Raw genomic sequence first — 7811 nt, forward strand, 5'->3', positions numbered from 1 at the left:
GATATATATATATGTGTGTGTGTGTGTGTGTGTATGTGTATCCAATGATCTCTGAACTTTTTTTTTTATGTTACTTTAAGTTCTGGGATACATGTGCTGAATGTGCAGGTTCGTCACATAGGTATACATGTGCCATGGTGGTTTGCTACACCCATCAACCCATCATCTAGGTTTTAAGCCCCTCATGCATTAGGTATTTGTCCTAATGCTCTCCCACCCCTTTCCCCTCACCCCCCGACAGTTCCCAATGTGTGATGTTCCCCTCCCTGTGTCCATGTGTTCTTATTGTTCAACTCCCAGTTATGAGTGAGAACATGTGGTGTTTGGTATTCTGATCCTGTGTTAGTTTTAGTTTGCTGATGCTGTCCTGCTCCCCAAAGGGCACCCTGCTTCTGCTGGCTTAGTGTCTCAGAACTTTGGTGTCGTTGGTCTCAGATACCACTTTGTGGTTCACTATCCTGCAGGTGGTGGTCTTTTGGATGGTTTGCATGAAGTTGCTGCTGTATAGGGCATCACCAAGATTGAAGTCCTTCCTGTCTTCCCCCAGGTGGTGGTAGGTGGTGATCTCAGCCTCCAGTTTGACCTTGATGTCCAGCAGGGCCTCATACTCCTGGGCCTGGTGCTGTCCCTCTGCCCATGTCTGTGCTAGCTTAGACTCCAGGTGCAGCAGGACCCCATTGAGTTGCTTCATCTGCCTGCTGTAGTAGGCCTCCGCTTCCCTCAGACTGTTCTCCAAGCTGGCCTTCAGATTTGTCATCTAGTCCAGGTCAATTTCCAAGGACTGGACTATATGTCTGAGCTCTGTGAGTATCATCTCAGCAACTCTGATCTCAGCAGCCTGTGTGGTGACCACTGTGGTGCTCTCCTCAGTCTGCTGGGACCCATACATGTCCAGCTCCTCTGGGTTCTTCTGAGCCAGTTTGTCGTATTGGGTGTCTGTCTGATCTTACAGAGGTGCTGAGATTTGGGGGCATCTAACTCCATGGTCAACCCATAACTGGCAATCTGGGTTTTTAGGCCTTTTACTTCCTCTTCATGGTTCTTCTTCACGAAGAGCAGCTCCACCTTGAGAGCCTTGATCTCTGTCTCCAGCTGCAGCCAAGTGACATTGGTATCATCGGTGACCTTGCGGAGCCCATGGATGTCGCTCTCCACAGACTGCTGCATGGCCAGCTCTATGTCATACTTGACTCTGAAGTCATCAGCAGCAAGATGGGCATTGTCAATCTGCAGAATGATGCAAGCACTGTCCACAGAATTTGCAAAGATCTGGGCCCTCAGGTCCTTCAGGGTCTTGACGTAATGTCCCCAGTCTGTGACCTAGGATCCCTTCTCCAGGTGATCCCGGATTTTGCTCTCCTGCTTTCGATTCTCTGACTCCAGGCCCCTCACTCTGTCCAGGTAGGAGGCCAGGCAGTTGTTCAGGCCTTGCATGGTCTCCTTCTCATTGTGGATGCCCCCCATTCCTATCAGACCCCTGGCCAGACAAGTAGACTGCAAGTCGCCCCAGAAGCTGGTGGAGTGGAACACGGAGATCTGGGAACCCAAGGCCCCAGTGCCTGCATAGACACTGGTTGTGCTTCTGACCAGCAGGGTGCCACAGCTAGGCAGCTGGACTGAGCCCAGGGACTGGTAATTGATGGAGAAGGTGGTGGAGTGAGTGGTGAAGCTCACCCTGTCTGGGGAGGAGAGCCAGAGGAGAGGACTCAGGTCTTGCTGACCCAGAGGACATATTTTTAATGGTCATAAACACTGCCAAATTTTCTTCAAAAACACCATGACCAATTTGAAGTACGTTGTTTGAAAGTGCCCATTGCTCTGCATCATTACCAATATTGAACATTATTATTTTACATTTTTCAATCTATTTTCTACTCTCCCCATTAATACTCTAATAGCTTTTGATATAACATAACTACTTTTGATATCTGGTAGAGCATGTCCTCCTTTTGTATGCTTTCTCACCTGTAGGATGAGACTAATAGTGGTATCCTCTTCATAGGGCTGTTATAAAATTTAGAAAAGTAAGCAGGAGTCAGATCATGTGCTGCCTGACAGGGTTTGGTAAGGAGTTTGGATTTTATTCTGAGTCAGACAGGAATTCAAGGAAGAGTTTTAAGCATGAGAATGGTGTGATATGCTATATGATTTAAAAGATGGCTCTGACTAAGAATTTTGCTGCTGATAAAGTTCAAAAGAGGCCCCACATATTGGTTTACTGCCTCCTCTCTCAGACTCTTTATACAGTGAAGTCTCTGCTGGGGTTATCACAAAGAGAAATGGCAGGGAGTAAAGTTGGGTGATTTAACAGGATGCCCAGTTAAATTTGAATTTCAGATAAATAGTGATTTTTTAAAGTATAAATTCTCCCAAATAATACATGTGGCACACTTTAAATAAAAACAATTGTTCACCAGAAATTCAAATTTGACTAGGCACTCTGTGTTTTACCTGGCAAGTGGTTATTATATAAACTCTCATGGTTCATTTTTTCTTCTTCATTTTAAACACAGATTCCATCATCTCTTCCTATTCTGAATTATTATGGACTTTTCTCTCTTTCTCAGTATACCCCTTGAAGGCAAGGCTCATATCTAATTCATTCACTGCTTTGCTGAACACAATGCCTGAATGTAGTAGTTACTCAGTAAATGTTTGTTGAGTAAAAATTAAGACATTTAGAAATAAGAGGCAAGGATAACTTGAATAGCCAGTATTTCAGTTTCCCTTCTGTATTTTAGTGTCAAAGTAATCTGCAAAGAGTCTACTGAGAGATGATTTTAATTAGGGCATTTGGCAATCTATAGAACTTGGGATATTAAGAGGAACTGGTCCCCATTGATTAAACTTCCAGCAGGAGGATGATACCTATTAGCTTAAAAGCTCTATTAGTGAGGCTTCTCAGGCTGTGTGGGCTATTCCCTTCTCTACAGCAGCACCATTTACTCCCTGGTTGCCTCATTCTACTCTGCTTTTGTTTCCAGAGGGAGACAAAATCAAGTCTTTTGAGTATTGGACATCCAGCCTCTCAGTTCTTCACAGTTATTTGTCCAAACAGTTTCTTCCAGAAGAGTAAAAGGAAACTTACTGGAATCCGATTTTGTGTGTGTGAGGTATTAAATTATTTGCCAGTAGATTTTTTTCTTTTTTTAAAGAAAGAATTTCTGGGTCTTTACCCTATTTTTTAAAAATCTTTTATTTTTACTTGACATGTAATAATTGTACATATTTATGGGATACAGAGTAATGTTTCCACATGTGCACACAATGTATCATTCATGGCAACATAGATTAACCTGGAGGACATTATGTAAAGTGAAATAACCCAAGCACAGAAAGATAAATAGCACATGTTCTCGCTCATCTGTGGGAGCTAAGAAACAATTTTGAGCTCATGGAAGTAGAAAGTAGAACTGTGAATGTTAGAGAATGGGAATGGTAGAGAGGAGATGAGGATGGGGAGAGGTTTCTTATCAATGGTTTTACTGTTCAAGTGGAGTAAAAAAAAGTGAATTCTAATAACAGTGGCTGAACTATATTGGGAGGGAGCAAAATGAAAGTGATTTTTTTTCCCCCAGGAAAAGCAGTTATTGCTAAATTTCTTGCCTTTAAACCTGATGTCAGGGAGGAATATGGCTGGAATATGGGTTTGTTACCTGACATTCTCATGCATTGTAACATGTATGACACCTGATGCCCAAGGAGGGTAATGTTGAGGGGGAAAGAAAGTCAAAGCTTCAGGTCAAGTAAGAAGGGGTGAGTATTTATGGGTCAATTGTCTGTGTGTGTGAATGTGCGCGCGTGTGTGTGTGTGTGTGTGTGTGTGTGTGTGTGTGTGTACCAGCATCAGCACTAGCCAGAGTTTCATCTTCATATCCTCAGTTCCTCCATGAATTTTGGAATGTGCCCTTTAAAATTGGATGTCTCTCTTTGGGATGAGCAGCTTGTACTTAATTTGAGACTGCCAGTAGCTAAATGTATCATCAAAACTGGGGTGCCTGATGTTTGAGCTGATGTCTTGACACACATGTGCAGAAGGCATTCTATCTTTATTTTATGGAAATCACCAATCACTCTGGTTATTTTGGTCCTTATGTATTTTTAGATTTCTACGTTGGTATCACCTTGGTCTTCCTGGTTTAGTTTTCCTCTATTTTAATCTCTTGGATTGTTGGTAGCATCTTAAAAAAGAGGAAGATCCTTATTTGAAATAGTACTGACTAAATACTGTGCAGTGTACTTTGAGTTTGGGTCCTGAATTTTCACAGCTAGTGACGCAGATAGATAGAGAGTTCTGTTTATGGTTTGTGGGAAACTGCTGAAAGATCCTGAATTGCCCACTTAGACCACCCCCGCTCTCTAATATGAACTTTGACATTTCACCTGTATCAATAAATTTCAAATAACACTAACTAGGCACGGTGCTATCTCAAGTGTGAATCTCAGGTGGGATTGTTCTGGATTCTGTGGATTAGGTGTCCCTTCTGGATTTCCCATAAAAAGAGAGCAAATAGAGAAGAATAAAGTAAATCTTTCAGGAATACTAGGAGAAATTTACTGCTGCACCATCACAGCAAGAAAATCTTATAAACGATAAATCAATCAGAAAAAACTCAGTAAGGATACAGAAGATTTGAATAACAAAATTAGCAAGCTTAATTTAGTGGACATATATAATTAGAATACTGTTCTGAACTAACAGAGAATAGAGATTCTTTTCAAGCATACAGCAAATGGATCATGTCTTACTCCATAAAACAAATTTTAACAAATATCTAAGAATCAGTATCATACAGATTATATTCTCTAACCAAAATACATTTAGATAAGAAATAAGTAACAAAAATGTAAATTCCCTTATATTTTGAAATTTAAAGCACATTGCTATTTAACTCATGAACCAAAGAAAAAATTATACAAATTAAAATGCATCTAGTACTTAATAAAAAATTAGTGCACGTCTATGTATAGTGGGGGATTATAGATAAAGTGATAATCAAAAAGAAGTATATAGTAAAAATGCTTATAATACAAATTCTTATAATACAAATTCTTAAAAATGCTTATAATACAAATTCTTATAATACAAATTCTTAAAAATGCTTATAATACAAATTCTGAAAACTAATAAGTTAAATATCCAAATTAAGAATTTTAAAAAACATTATAACAAAAGCAAATATAGGATATGTAGAGAACAAATAAATGTACGAGTGAAAATTTAAAAGTTCAGGAGTTACATAAAGCAAATTTTTCAATACTTATTCAATGTTATGATAACCTGGAAATTTTTTAAAAATACCAATATTTAGGCCTCATCCCCCGTCAGTTACATCAGAACTTCTATGTGTATACCTTAATACATGGCTATTTTTTAAAAAGCTTCCTAAGTTGATTTTAGTGTATAGGAAGTGTTGAGAACAACTGAATAAAGAGAATAAACTGAGACCATGGTATTTTTAAAAGGACTAACGTGGTACTTTTAAAAGGACTAAAAGTATTGTCAGATTTTTACCAATATTGATTAAAAACAAAGGCAGAAGGTACAGAATGCAGTAAAAATACAGAACAACTAGACAAAACCACAAATGCAATAGATATTGAGATGAAATTAAATAATATTGTGAATGACTTCATGACAATGAATTTGAAATGTGGATGAAGGGCAGAATTTTCTATAAAAATAAAACTTATCAAAAAGGCTCAGGTAGTAATAGAAAGTCTGAATTATTAAAGTCTTTCTCAAAAGAAAACACATACCCACGTGACTCAAAATTGTAAACTATGAAATATTTAAGCACCATATGATTGCAATCTCTCACAGAAAATAGAAAAATAGGGAATACCCCAAACTCATTTATGAGTCTATTCATAACCTCATCAGGAAAAGAGATAAGGATGATATAAGGAAGAGGTATTACAGATTGTATCACTTATTAACATAGATATAAAAATAAAAAAACAAAACATCAGTAAACTAAATTAAGCAACGTATAAAAAGAATAACACATCATAAGTACCTTAAGTTTTTTCCCAGTAATTCAACGATAGTTTTTTAATGCAATTTACCACTATCAGTTTTAAGAATTAAAGTCACATGATCAAAGAATTAGACTAAATTTAATTTCCATTTATAATAAAAGCTTAGTATAAATAACTCTTATCAAACTAGGAATATAAAAATACTTTCTTCACCTGATAATGAGTATCTGCAAAACACCTTTAGCAAAACTTGTAATTAATCATGAACCATTAGAAGCATTCTTTTTTTTTTCCTTTTTCTTTCTTTCTTTTTTTTTTTTTTTTTTTGAGACAGTCTCTCTCTGTTGCCCAGGCTGGAGTGCACTGATGTTATCTCGGCTCGCTGCAAGCTCCACCTCCCGGGTTCATGCCATTCTCCTGCCTCAGCCTCCTGAGTAGCTGGGACTACAGGTACCCGCCACCATACCCGGCTATTTTTTTGTATTTTTAGTAGAGACGGGTTTTCACCGTGTTAGCCAGGATGGTCTCAATCTCTTGACCTCGTGATCCGCCCGCCCAGGCCTCCCAAAATCCTGGGATTACAGGCGTGAGTCACCGCCCCCGGCCTAGAAGCATTCTTTTAAAATCAGAATAAAAGATAAATGATGCCCATGATCACCACTTTTAATCAGTTATACAGGTGATCCTACCCAGTGCAATAAAGCATATAAATAAAGTTATATGGATTAGAAAGATTAAAAGAAGAATGTCATTATTGGCAGGTGAAATGATTATCTATTTAATTCTTTGAAAAAGAAGAATATATTTATCAGAATTAACAAGAGTTTAGCCAGGTTGTTGAACACAAGATCAAAGTACAAAAATCGAGACACCTGCACTTCCAGACACCAACAACAAACAATTAGGAAATGTGATTAATTAAAATAAATCTACGATTTAAAATGGTGACTTGTATTTAAAATTTTGGATTGAATCTAATTAAAAATGTGTAATATATTTACAACAAATTTAGGATTTGTTTTAGTCATTAAATTGAGCAATTTATCTTCTTGTTGATGGAAAGGAAATCTCAGTTTTGTACACATTTCACTTCTTTCCAAACTGATCAATCCCAGTAAACACCCAGGAAAAAAAATCACAAGATGTTTTTATGGAACCTAAAATGCTGAGTATAAATTTATATGGAATAATATATTATGGGAAATTATATGGAAAAAGTTCTATGAATATTCAAGACACATTTGAACAAGAAGGAAAAGAAAGTGGAGATTATACTCCTACCCAGGCATCAAGACTTGTATTATAAAAAGTGTATTAATTAGACCTTTTGGTCGCAGTACAGGGTAATCATGTGGACCAACAGAATAGAACTGAGGATCCAAAAATACACCCGGACTCATATGATCTTGATCTATGGCAAAGCTGCGTTATACTCACATTGGTGAGTAAAAGTGGGAGGGCACTCACATAATGGTGCTAGGACATTAGAATCTTTACGTGGAAAAAAATGAATTATATACTTTACATAATTCACACACAAGAAAACCTAGTTAAAGACTTAAATGGGTAAAGAAAACTTTAAAATTCACGGAAGAATATGTAGATTTTGTTTACTTTGGCATAGGGAAGGATTTTTTTAAACATGACACAAAAAATACAAATCATAAAGAAGACTGATACATTTGGTGACATTAAAATAAGAACTTTCTTATTGCGGCACTATTCACAATAGCAAAGACTTGGAACCAACCCAAATGTCCATCAATGACAGACTGGATTAAGAAAATGTGGCACATAGACACCATGTAATACTATGCAGCCATAAAAAG

At 37.6% G+C, this 7811-nt stretch overlaps 1 pseudogene; it reads right to left on the reverse strand.

The window, feature by feature from the left end:
* Window positions 1-400: 400 nt before the first annotated feature.
* The window catches only part of LOC105545821, a 45878-nt pseudogene continuing 38467 nt past the window's right edge, over window positions 401-7811 (reverse strand).

The sequence above is a fragment of the Mandrillus leucophaeus genome, unplaced genomic scaffold (genome assembly GCF_000951045.1).
Source record: "Mandrillus leucophaeus isolate KB7577 unplaced genomic scaffold, Mleu.le_1.0 Scaffold339, whole genome shotgun sequence".
In the NCBI taxonomy this organism is placed as follows: Eukaryota; Metazoa; Chordata; class Mammalia; order Primates; family Cercopithecidae; genus Mandrillus; species Mandrillus leucophaeus.